The sequence below is a fragment of the Episyrphus balteatus genome, chromosome 2 (genome assembly GCF_945859705.1).
Source record: "Episyrphus balteatus chromosome 2, idEpiBalt1.1, whole genome shotgun sequence".
Lineage (NCBI taxonomy): Eukaryota > Metazoa > Arthropoda > Insecta > Diptera > Syrphidae > Episyrphus > Episyrphus balteatus.
The window spans coordinates 27525284-27536719 of record NC_079135.1 but is presented as its reverse complement, the minus strand read 5'-3'; the positions used below and the strand labels follow the sequence as shown (position 1 = coordinate 27536719).

General features: G+C 30.6%; 1 non-coding gene across 1 annotated transcript; it reads right to left on the bottom strand.

Annotated features, from left to right (window-relative positions):
* Window positions 1–1813: 1813 nt before the first annotated feature.
* On the bottom strand, window positions 1814–1884 carry Trnag-gcc (transfer RNA glycine (anticodon GCC)). Its single transcript has one exon. It is a non-coding gene; the product is annotated as a tRNA-Gly (tRNA).
* Window positions 1885–11436: the final 9552 nt, after the last annotated feature.

Sequence of the window (11436 nt, the reverse complement as noted above, 5' to 3'; positions counted from 1 at the left end):
ATTAAGAAAAATATAAGGCCGCTTAAGTAAGTTGCTAAGTCAAAAAGACCATTTCTTTACTTAAATAGTAATTTACTAAAAATTCTATTAGCATTTAACTAAGGGCTAATTTTTCAATAGTCAGTTAAATAAGCATTTAGTACTTATTCCTAAGGATAGAGAAAAAATCAATTTTTCAACAAGCACATATAGCTTATTCCTTAGAATAAAACTATCTGCTTCTTTCAGAGACGAATAAAAATCATTTTAAGGAATAATCTGAACAAAATTATTGTGTCAGTTGTCAAAGCTGTTTTGAAAGAATTTTGAAAAAAATACAGTGGAACACAAGAAAACAAAAACAATCATGAATAAAAATGACGTTTAATTTTAAATATTTTTGAATTTGACAATTTTTTTTTTTTTGTTATTCTGTAGAATAAATTATTTTTGATTGAAAAATTCAATGTTTTTATCTGATTGTTTATGAGCCTAATAACTTTATTCGTCGAACAGTTAACTGACTGTTTATTAGAAGATTGAAAAATTGGCTCTAAATCGTTTAAAATTTTGAGCAATTGGATTTTAATGGAATTTAAAATTTTTTTGGCTCAACTTTCCTTTAGGGTCGCACGAATTTTAATACGCGAATAATTTTATGTGAAAGATTAATGACTAAAAGTAATAAAAATAACAATTTCAAAGTTAGGAAACGTGTATTTATATTTTTAATTAATTTTTTAAAGTTCATTTTTTCATACAAAACGCATGCAAATCACGACCGCGAAGAAAAAAATATTTTTTTGAAGTTCTTTTTACATACCCAAACTTGTCCCCACCTCAAATCCTATAGTGAGCCCAAGCTGGGGGGTTGCAGGGGGGCAGCATGCCCCCCCATACGCATCTAACTTTTATACGCCTCAAACTTCAAATTCTTCGTGGTCGTCATTTGCATACATTTTGTATGAAAAATTCAAATATTTATTTTTTTATCATACTTAGGGGTGTTTCCTAACCTTAATATTTTAAAGGTATTCTATTGAGACCCTAAGCTCACTGTAAAAAATAAAATCACAACTCTAGGCGTGCGACCCTAATGGAAAGTCGCCCCATTTTTTTTTTTACTGTAACTACATTCCAACTTTTGTAATATTAGCTAAAAATTTTACTTTTATTTTTTTTTGTGAAAAAATGCTACGGGAACAAGGGTTAAAAATGAGATTTTTAGTTAAATTTTGAAAAGATTGTTCCGCTTTTTTTTTGTTTTTATAAAACTATGCATTCCTTTTGTCCTAGTTTTGTACTCTTTTTTGTGTCCTTATTTGTCCGGGAAAGTCCGGGATTTTACATCTCGATTACTAGTTTCGTCAAAATATATCTGGCAACCCTACATATACACCATGTTTTATTGGTACTCAGTATTTTACTGAGTAAACATTTTACACTGCAAACAACAGCAAACGGTTACTTTTATTATTTATTAATAATCCTTTATTGTTGAAGGATCAAAAACGTATAAGTTCAGAAAAAAATTTCTTTGTAAACCAATAACAAATAAAAATCTTTTATTTATCCTGAACAATCATTTTTTGTTGCTTCACAAAAAAGCACGGCTAGAATATTAGAATCCCTAAAAATAATTTTATAAAGTTTTATTAAAAAAAAAAAAAAAAACTATAAAATTCAATTACCAACAAAGTAAAATTGATTTAAAATAAAATTATTTGGGAAATATAAAATTAATTATTAATTAATTAGAATATATTGAAGAAAGACCTATAGCCCACGAAAAGAGTACAAAAAGGAAATATAAAATTATCAAAAAAAATTGTATTGCATCGGCCGGGAATCGAACCCGGGCCGCCCGCGTGGCAGGCGAGCATTCTACCACTGAACCACCGATGCTTGTGAAATGAAGTTGATTTGTACTCTTCACATATTTTATTAATTTAAAACTTCTCAGAGAATGAACTTCTGAATTTCGATAAGAAATAATTTTTATTTGTAAATAGCTTGACCATGAGAAACTAGAAATATGTAATACAGAATACCCGAAAAAAAAACAGCACCGATAAAAATATGCTTTATTGCTTCAGAGGGCATCAATCGTAGATGTAAGATGTAACCATCGTACGAAGATTCTTAATTTCAAACTATAATGTGTTTTTTCAGCCAAAACATTTTTTTAGGGAAGTCAGATTAACTATCGTGAGATGCAGCATCGAAAAATACTCTAAGATCATGTGCGCCATAAGCTAAAATTAAATAAAAAAAACAACAATTGTTTGGTTGTTTTGCCATAATTTTTGAAAGTGGGCAAGCGAAACAAAGTGATGTAATTTGTTGGTACATATTACCAAAGTTAGTTGAGAAAGGTCTAAAAAGTTCTATTCGTGTAGATAGAAAGAAATCTCTTCACACATCATATTGTATTTGTTGTTATACTTTTGAAAAATGTTTGGATAGATTTTACTAAGCATGTACTTTTTCTAGGTGAAAAAATATTATTTGTATTTTGTGGTTTTTAAGGTGAAATGAAACAAATCAACTAGACTTCTTAACAGGAATGTAATATGGACTACATTCAATCAAATAAGAATTCTAAGTCATATAAATAACATTTGAGGTGCAATGCCCACACCAGTATGGATTTACTTTTTCTAAATTCTAAATTAAAAACAGTTCACTGTGGTGTATGCGTACTTTTTTTTGTGAGTGAATAAAAACTAATGCTACTGTAATTTTTAAACTAAGCTTAGGATAGCGAAAATAAAAGTTGGGCTGTCCTGGGCTTATCTTGGGCAAACAAACCACAATGCAAATCAAACAATTTTTACACTGAAAAAAAAAAATTTTTTTTTTGTGATTTTAGAGGTAAAAAAAAATAATTCCCTTATTATTTTAGAACTATGGTAGGGCTAGCGAAAAGAAATCTTGGGCTATCCTAAGATTTGCCAACTTCACTTAGCCCACTACTTTTCATATTTTTCTAAGATGTTGTTGTTAATGTTTAAGCCAGAGCCCAGAAATAACGGTCAACCTTTATTTTGAATTGGTTTCTCTCTGAGAGTTACCACATTACTTTAAATAGGTTTTGGTTAAGGTTTGAGATTTATTTTTAAAAATTTAAAAATAAAGGTTATCGGTTGTGATTTATTTTTAAAAATTAAAAATAAAGGTTATCGGTTGAGATTTTTACAAAAAAATAGATGGAAAAGGTCAATCTTAACCGTTTTCACTGAAAACAAATAAAAAAGTCTTTACTTTGCAAAAATAAATATGAAAAGAAGTTCAACTAATAATAAACTCTTTAAAGTTCTTTGACCTAAGATTACATCTCTTTTCGCTTAAAATAAAATGTAAAGATGGAAATGTCCTTACAACTGTGATTTGAGTCACTGGGACTACAAGCACAACCAATGCAATTTCGAATATTTCAGGAGACGGATGTTCTAATTGATAAATAATTTGTAGATGAGATTTATTTTTTTCTCTCAGTATTAAGTCTCACTTGTTGACCGAAACATACAAAAATACAAAATAAAGATTTCTCTCAGACCTTGACCGAAATTTTTCTTTTTTTAAAATAAAGGTTATTTTATGACCTTTATTGAAAATGGCAAATTGTTTTTGTTTTTAATTAATTAAAGTTACATAACCCTGGTTTACAAGGGTTTTGTTGCCAAAACAAAAATATACTTTTCTGAATGTTTTCGGTGTGCTGAACCCGAAGTCAGAAACAACTAATCAGCTCCCGTTTTTTAGAAAATGCAATAAAACGTTTTTTTGAGTTCTTTGGACCTTATTCTTTTGTATAAGGAAAATTGTTTGAGTATATTTAGTTACGGTTTCTATAAGAACTGTTTTCCATCTATCGATACCTGTTTAGATCTTTTCAATATCTTTTGTATTGCCCGAGATATCTTAAAATGCAGTAAGTGGGTTTGGCTTCATATATCATAAATGAGATAATGACCCTATTAAATTTATAAAAATACCAAACAACTGAGGATATCTCGGTAATATTTCAAAAACAGGAGCTGATAAATTTTTTTTGACTTCGGATTCGAGTTCAGCACAACGAAAACCTTTAGAAAAGTATATTTTTGTTTCGGCAACAAAAAAAAGTTTAATTTTGTTAACCAGTGTAATTTGTATTCTATAATTATATGCTGCCTTGCCTTATGAGTATAAAGTCTTCCAATTTTGGCCGATAAGTATGTCCTTGATTTCTTTTAAAGTCAAGAAGCATTTACCCCAGTGTGCACGTCGAATCGTTTTCAATATTGGACATGTTCCCAAGAAGTGAGGAACATTTTCGGTCGCTCGCAGGTTGCAAAGACGGCATTCTATGCTCCCTTCAGGTGCATAAGGGTGGTTGTTTAAGCGAAGCAATTCCCCTCTGGTTTTGAAAATCGTTGATATTGCACTAATTGAATAACGATCATTCAAATAGTTGTTTTCACCAAGGTTGTACTGCAGCAGCTTATACATGTTTCGGGATTCGCTCATATGAGCCAATTCTTCAAATTTAGCAAAGATTGAAACTTCAATTTTTCCCAGTAGACCAGTGCCGATCCGATTTTCAGAGGGCAAAAGTTGAAAAAATTATTAGCAGCATAAGGAGGGTGGGAAAATTTTGGATAAATGGTATATGAAAGGGGGAAAATAAATTGCCCACAATCAAATTGATGGAAAGGGGGTGGGTGGGCGAAAGGGTGGGTGTCAAAAATCGTGGTTTCTTACAATTTCTGTCAAAAATAGACCTGCTATCGAAAAAAAATTTAATGCAAAAGTTGTAGATAGTAAAAGTGCCTATGACTTTTTACTCTCACCAATTTTATTAATATAACCTCAAAAATATTGAAAAAATGCAAAAATACGAGTTTTCGATTTTTTATCTTTATCTTTTACAAAAATGGTTGGATTTTAACAAAGCTTGGTTAAAAATTACTTTGTTATGTTTTCTATCCATTTTGAGTGTTTTTTCAGCAAAAAGATAATTTTTGGATTTTTGACGAATTTAATTTGAAAAAATAGACTATTTTTTAATCAAAAAAGTTACCGAAAAAATGTTTGATTTTTGAAAAGTTTGGAATGTAGTTATTTAGATAAAAACCTTTTATTTAAAATTTTGTGGAAAAACTATACTTTTGTTTTAGAAAATATTGAGAAAAATTGAAAAAAAAAAACAAAAATAACCATTTTTCCGTAAATTACAGTAATATTTGCAAGAAATAATTTCCCATAAAAACCAAATTATACTTTTCTAATGGCCTTTGACCTTCTTAATTTGAATCTAGCATTAGAATAGCTCTAACGTGCAAAGTTTTTGAGATATTGAGTTCTGAACGTCCAAAACACTATTTTTGTGATGTTTTGGCATGTTTACAAACGTGATGTGATAGAATTTTTCTGACTTCGGATTCGCACAAAAAAAAACATAAGAAAAATATACTTTGATTTCAATAAAAAAAAAACGTTTTGACTAGTGAAATCGAACAGGCAGAAAAAATCGAATGCCTTGTTCGATTTCACCATCAGTTGGGTCAAGGGCGGATTTTTGGGGGGCACGAGGGACGGATTGTCAAAAAAATCAGCAATAACAGTTAGAAATATAGTGAAGTATCATACGGCTGAAGTATCAAGCAGAGAATTTTAGCGACGCACAGTGCGGTATTTTGGTCTAAAATCTGGCCAAAAACATTTGGGCACATTTTTCACATCAAATAGGTACCAAATGACAAAAAAGTTATTCGGAAGGTACCCACTTAAGTGCTTACCCACTTACCTTCCGATTAGCCGGAAGAAAAAAATATTAAAAATCAAAAAATGCACTTACAATCCTGTGCTATAACTTTTCTTAAATTATTTTTTTTTTTTTTTTTTGACGGGAGGAAATCTTCAAAAGACACTTGGCAGTATTCGACACCAAGTAGTGTGGGACTCTTAACCACTAAAACCACCTCTTTATCAGGACCAATCTTGAGAGATCGACATCAGATTTTTCTTTCTTAACTTTGGAAAATCACTTTGGGGGGAAGTTTAAACTTTTAATACTTTCCCATGTTTTTTTAGACCATAAGCTCATGAGGCTTGGTTCTTCTTAATCTCCGAACATGGTTTCTTGTATTCAAGACGGACACCATTTCAGAATTGGTATGACTTTGCAGTCTCTGATTATGCAATACAGCATATTTTTTAACAACTTCTGTAACCGTTTCTATTTGTAAGTCACGATGTAGATCGCTATTTCTTATGTACATACCAAGGTGAATTAACTATTCCACGAAGGACTTTGTTTTGGAATTTTTGGATGATTTCGGTATTTGTCTGTATTTTTATTATTTGTTTGTATTTTTCATTGATTTTGTATAAAATTTGCTATATTATGGACATATTTATATCATTATTTTTTGACCTGGAAGTTTTTAGTCTAATACTTAAGACTTCATTCTAATTCTAGAGTTCCTAAGAATTACAAAAAAAAAACTGCAACCTTATTTTATCCCGGGGAAACCATGTTTTTTTATTTGCATTAAAATTTTGTATTAGCATTTTTTTACATTTTTAACTGAGTGCATTTTATCTCAAGAATATTGTGTTAAAATTTTAGATATATTGCAGCCAAATTTGGATAATATCTTGAAATGCAAGATTGTTCTACATATCCAGCAGTTCAATAATATATAGGTTAGAAAGGCAATGTTGCGGCGTGTTGCGCTATTTTAAAAATAACTAATATTTAAAACAAAAACAAAAAAATTTTGATAAAAAGTGCTTTAAAATTGTCATTTTTTTCGGTTTTTTTTTTTACTCTTTTGGCTTGTAACTTTTTTAATATTTAGAATATCGAAAAAGTGTTCACAACATAAAAGATGCGAAATTTAATTGCCTACGTTTCTTGTATACACAACTTTTATGTAGGATAAATAGAAATAGAGATATTCAACAAAAACTAAAATCCAAGATGGCGGCCGAAAGGTGAATTTCGCGAGTGCGAAAAATCAGGGTAATGATATTCAGCCAATGCTCTATCGAATGAGCAAAAAAAAATTTGGGGGTGGTAGTGGTACAAACTGCTGAGGTGCGTTCTTTTTCTAACAATAGTCAACGATCGTTGTTATGTCAAAAATTATTGTTGAAGTGTCATTGTTAGAAACCGTTGGATTTTTTACAAATCATTTAGGAACGATTTATTGTTAGATATTGTTAAACTGTCAAAAACAAAAAAAATTGTTTTGAAAATATTTTTATTTGCATAATTATAACAAAAATAATGTTTTTTTAGTCAAAATAAATTCTTTTGCATCATAAAAAAACTCTGTTTTTATTGTCATTTTATTCCGCTTATTTCCAAAAGAAAAAAATCCTTAAGTTGGTTTTGTAAAGTCAGCTATTACATGAAGCCTCAAGAGGCTTGACTCTTTTTTCGAATTTTCTTTTGATAATCATTCTGTGAGGCGCGTACTATTACACGATGCCTCCTGAGTCAAAGACTCAAATTTGACATTTCTCTTTTGATTTAAGTATTGTTGTTGTTTATTCCACCAAGAAGCAAAAAGAAATGAAAGGGAATGTTAAAAAAAGAAAGAGTGGAAAAAGAAACGTCAAAAAAGAGTCTCAGAATTTTGGCCCACGACTCTCCGCACAGTGGGTCACCTCCCATACAAAGTGCGGTCAAAAATATAATGACCATTTTTTTTTTAATGAAACACCTGTATTATCATTTTATATGATTTATTATTGCAAAAAAATGCATCAAGTCAGTTTTTTAAAATTTTGGTTATTTTCAAGAAAAATAAAAAAAGACAAAAAAAATTTTTTTTTGAAAATATAAAAAAAAATGGTTAATGCCGGAAATGGACCTGCCTGTCAGTCGAGCACTTTACCCTTACCCTCTAGTTCAGTCTTTTATAAAAATAATAGTGCCAAAAAGGAATTTTTTTAGTTTTACGTTGTAATTTTTTTTCTCCGTGTATCGTCATTTAAACTCGTATTACTCGAAAAGGGGAAAAAACGGCGCTATTATTTCGAAAGGTAGGACGGTATTCTTCATTTGAGAACTTAAATTGTAGAGGGCACTCGAAGGCAAACCAACTAAATCTCTAATTTAATGAAAATTGAGCTAAATAAAAATGGTTAAAATTGCTTCGCTAACGAGCCCCATTACAATTAGCCTTAATGTTATTTAACAATATAATTTATGTTTTTAGAAAGTATTAACCTTCTCGTTTAATATCCATAACAATTTAATACTATACACATTTTTTAACACCCGCTATCACTATCGCAAGTTCACACCTTATAACTGCAGCGGTTAAAAAACTGTACCTTTTTTTATATACCGACTTTGAATGGCTATTAAGAAATGAAAAAAAGGGTAACCGTCAAATTTTTTTTGGTTTTGGTTCGATGGGAGATTGTAGAACGTTGTTTAATCATTGGATTTTAAAAAATTGACATTTACTTTTTTTATTTTTGACCTTATGGCGGGACCCACTGTGCTCCGGTCGGATAATTTTTTGTTTGATCTTCTTTCTCTTTTGCACTCATTTTGAAAAGAGGCGCGCCTCTTGAGGCTTCATGTAATAGCTGACAAACAAAACATCCACTTTGACACATCAACAATCTCATGAGTGTTCAACTCATATCATGGAGGTGAGTTGGAAATAGTTACGATTTGAAACTATTTGACACTTCAAAACGAGTTTAGGAACGATGTTCATCTGTCAAATAGTTACAAATCGTAACTATTATGTAGTTTAGGAACGACAAAACGTCGCCCGAGAGTTGTTTTGTCGTAAACGCCAAAATGCACTTTTTTAAACTGGATATGTAGTAATAGGTTTTAGAACTTTCTCTTTTCATTTCTGTTATCAGATTTGTCCTATCGTTTACCGTTACTGAGATAATTAGTGTGCATTTTGTCGTATATCCACAAAATAAGCATCGGACTAGCGTTGGTTTGTCGTAAGCGTCAACTTTTGGCGTTTACGACAAAAATTCTATGTATTTTTCAGCTTTTTTTTCTTCAGTATTGGTTTGTCGTACGTCGTACAAAACAGATAGGGTAGAAACTTGTTTTGTCTTACATGTATGTAGGTATATGACCCAAATAGAATATAAACAAATATAATAAACCTACTAGAAAAGTATTTATTGAAAATAAGGACTTCATGTGCTATAAGGACAACGAATTTAGAAACTAAGGGCTGCATTAAGCTTTGCGCTATTTGAGGTTATGCACTATTCCTAGAGGTGCAAGGAAGAAAAAAGTGCATCTGAGTGTTGTATTTAATTTTGTCATGGTTCTTGTCGTTTGTTCCTGCCGCTAGATACTTGACCTCATCCTCGGTCGCAAGTACCGCTTATAAATATGTACACTTGTTGATCTTCTATCGAACACAAGATCAAGAAGTCGACCGTCGGTCGCAGGCGCCGCTTCGTTCAAGCGCGTTGTCTTGAGCGAAGTGAAAAAAGGTCGCAGTTTTATTGTTTTATTGTTGTACACTTATTGATCTTGTCACTTCGTTCGCGCGCGCTGTCTTCAACGAAGTAAAGTGAAAAAAAGGTTGCTGTTTTATTGCTGTATACTTATTGATCTTGTATCGAACACACAAGTTCAACAAGTCGACTGTAGTCGTGGGCGCCGAGCCCGTGGCGCCTCTTCGTTCACGCGCGTTGTCGTGAACGAAGCGAAAAAGGGTTGCTGTGACTGTGAGTTTTGTTATTGCACCCGCTCGCAAAAAACACCTGCTGGTTGAAAATTATTTTTTTAAGGCGCCATTGTTCTTCGCTAAATTTGCGATATTGTTTTGCAAATTGATGATACTGATGATACTTTTACACTATTTTATAAAGCGAGCGGTAGAAAAGTGGCAAAAATAATAAAAATTATTTAAATTATTTCTATTTTAAGTGGAGCGATTGAATATAATTCAATTTTAAAGTTCAAGTGACCTCAACGAAACGCTTTATAAATTTGGAGTTGAGGTCACTTGAACTTTAAAATTGAGGTAGAAAAGTGGAATATAAAAGCTCATCAATATTTAAAACATATAAAAAGTCTAGCATAGCAACTCCTGTAAATTTGTTCAGCCAATGTCTTCAAATTACTAAAAAATCTAACTCGATAACTAGCTATGGAAAAGATTATTGATATTAAAAGCCTTTTCATATTTATGCCTAAATCGGACCAAGAATATAATATAATATAATGAAGCGTTATTCAAATCAAAAAATTAGAATATATTCTTAAGTTTGATATTTATTTAATTTACTTTTATTTATGACCATATATTAATTTATTAATTTAACCAAACTTGGTTTATTTTTATTTTATTTCTTTCATATTTCATAGCCATAGGATGACTTTTATTTTTTGTAAAGACGTTTTTTAAATTTTTTTTATGTTTATGGTCATATTTTTTGATTTTTCTTTATTTTAAATATATTTATTTTAATAATTGAGCCTCTAAGTCAAACCAATACTACTTCTATGAAATAAGAAACTATATTTTAAATGTTTAATTAATAAATAAAAACGAACTGTGAAAATTTTTTTATTTATTTTTTAGTATTGGAATGTTGTACGTGCGCCTACTTTGTCGTACGTGTACGGGATGGAAAAAAAGTTGATTTTGGTGGCGTTTACGACAAACTGATTTTGGATAAAAACCTTGATAATTTGAAAACTAAAATAGATGTGACAATTTTGACAACATAAATATGAAGAAGATATCGCACAAAATATTCTATTAAAAATTGAAAAAAATCTATCGGCCAGTTTTTTTTTTATAAAAGCTCAAACCTTAAAATGCGATTTCCCAAAATTCCAAAATTGGCGTATACGACAAAACAATTCTCAGGCGACGAAAAGTTAACGATAGTTAACAATACAGTGGACTCTCGCTAACATGAACATACGATAACTTAAACAATCCAATAACTTGAACATCCTATTTTCTTGAACTTTTTTATTGCTGACTCTATAAGTTGAATAATTACAATATTTGAAGCTCTGTTACTTGAACAAATAAATTGTATTTCAACAGATGTTTGAATTTCCTCAATGTAGATTACTACGTTCGTAATCGTGTTTTGAGTCATTTACCTTAATTTATAATAACAAATTGAATTCATACAAAAACCAAGACTTTTTATATGTTCCAGTAACTTGAACAATCCAATAACTTGAACAGGCCTGGTTTTGTATGTGTTCAAGTTAGCGAGATTCCACTGTAGTTAACTATTGTTAGAAAAAGAACGCACCTCTGGGTCGCCCATATATGTATGAACATCATAAATGCATCATAGATTTCATTTTTTTGCAAAAAGGGGTTTTTGAACACCATCTCGTCCAATTGATCCATCATCTCTAAGCCTCGTCTTGGCAATTGTCAAGACCAAGAGCATCCAAGTTAAATGAAATTAAAAAAAAAAAATAAAATAGAA